The sequence below is a fragment of the Neomonachus schauinslandi genome, chromosome 8, assembly GCF_002201575.2.
Source record: "Neomonachus schauinslandi chromosome 8, ASM220157v2, whole genome shotgun sequence".
In the NCBI taxonomy this organism is placed as follows: Eukaryota; Metazoa; Chordata; class Mammalia; order Carnivora; family Phocidae; genus Neomonachus; species Neomonachus schauinslandi.
In genome coordinates, this window is record NC_058410.1 from 43,641,166 (window position 1) to 43,643,253 (window position 2,088).

Consider the following 2,088-nt stretch of genomic DNA (forward strand, 5'->3'; position numbering starts at 1 on the left):
TTTTCCTTCACCCAAGATGTGCGAAGTGTGAATATTTATTATTTGCCAAAATCATGTGGTTTTTCTAATATTATCTCTGTGTTTATTCTCATGTGTCAGATTAGATGTGACTAATGCTTTTCCTTCTTTGAGAGGCATCCTTACAGTTCCGTGGTATTCCTAAGGATCTGGCAGCTGGTCAAACTGTAGCTTTCGGAGGTATTGACCTTTTGAGTTTTCCGTTTGCTTGAGCTAACATGTTGTGCTTCAGATTCTTTGTTCCTTTGGGAGACCTACCCTCAACACAACTTAAAGCCTGTAGTTAGAAGGAGAATGTGCAGTAATCTCAATCATATATCATGGCATCTACCCAAGTGGTTAATATGGAAATGTGATTCCTACTAAGTTATGATTCATTTGTCCTTCAAAACCAAGCAAATGATGACTGTTTGGTAGAAATAGACAACTCAAGCTTTGTCTTAAGTCCTTTTAAAATCTCTTCCTCCTTTGGATTCTAGCAGGGGCTGTTAGGGTTCCATAATTACAGACTTTCTCTTTTGAAATATGAATTTTTTTTTAAGATTTTTTAAATTTATTTTGACGGAGAGAGACAATGAGAGAGGGAACACAAGCAGGGGACGTGGGAGAGGGAGAAGCAGGCTTCCTGCCGAGCAGGGAGCCCAATGCGGGGCTCGATCCCAGGACCCTGGGATCATGACCTGAGCCGAAGGCAGACCTTAACGACCGAGCCACCCAGGCGCCCCTGAATTATGAATTTTTAAAATAATAATTAATAGAGGCTTTCATTGTCTGAGGCACTTTTAGATGTGAAGGATACCCAAAACTATAAATACTTCATTTAAGGATTGCTTCATTACATTCATACCAAAAAAATTAAGGAACCCTAAATTTTCTTGAGTATTTAAACGTTAATTGCAAAATTGACTAAATTTTCTGAAAAATTTTAAACTGTGAGTACAAATTTAGTATGGAGAAATAACACCTTAAACAGCTGGTAAAAGATAGCTATAAGCAGTGATTATAAAATGTATTATTGCACATTCCCTTCAACCTATTCTAAAACATTAAGACTATGGTTTGGGTAATTTCTTGTTATTTCCGTACGTACTTAATAACTTCCCAGTATATGATTCTTAACGTGATCTATTCCCAATGTCTCAGTATTGGTGCTTTCCTGAGTTTCAGTGGTCTGACCAGAGGTGAGGGAAAAAGAGAGGATCTGGGTTATTGACCAGGTGAATCTTGGTCTAGACACGGTCTGGCCTGATTGTGTAGTAGGCTGCGGTAATTCAGTTGTGAGTCACCCTGCCAAGCTGTTTTGTGTGTGTGTGTGTGTGTGTGTGTGGTAAACTATTAATTTCTCTTATAAATATTTGTCCTTGAAACTTGGCATCTTTTGCAGCTATGATGTATTAAGCTTTGCATGGCTGGTAGTACCTACCCTGTTGGCTTGTCATTCGGATATTTTGATCTGTTCTGTTTTCATTATTTAAAATGGCTGCATTCCTTACTGGGAATCTTGATTCTAGAGCTTTCATTTCTTGATAATGAGGGATTTAGTTTGTGTAGTTAACTTATCTCTTCAGGACATTGAATAATTCATGTTTTAAAATACAGTGTTGAATTGTCTCTCTCCCCTAATTATTGTATATGACCACCTGTGCCACCTGCTACGTGGTTATTATTTGTGCTCACCTTACATCCTATTATTTATGCTAATAAATCCACCCTATTTCTTTATTTTAGTACCTTCTACCAGGATCATTTGGCCAAGTTCCTAGTTCCGTGTATTTTTTCTTTGATGCTTACCTGGTTGGAAATAACTATATATGTAAATATTGTAAACAGACAAAATTATTAGAAGGAATAAAATACTCAATACAGGGGCGCCTGGGTGGCTCAGTCTGCTAAGCAGCTGCCTTTGGCTCTGGTCATGATCCCGGGGTCCTGGGATCGAGACTGAGCCCTGCATCGCATCAGGCTCCCTGCTCAGCGGGGCGTCTGCTTCTCCCTCTGCCCCTCCCCCCCCCACTTGTGCGCTCTCTCTCTCAAATAAATAAAATCTTAAAAAAAATAAAATAAAAATAT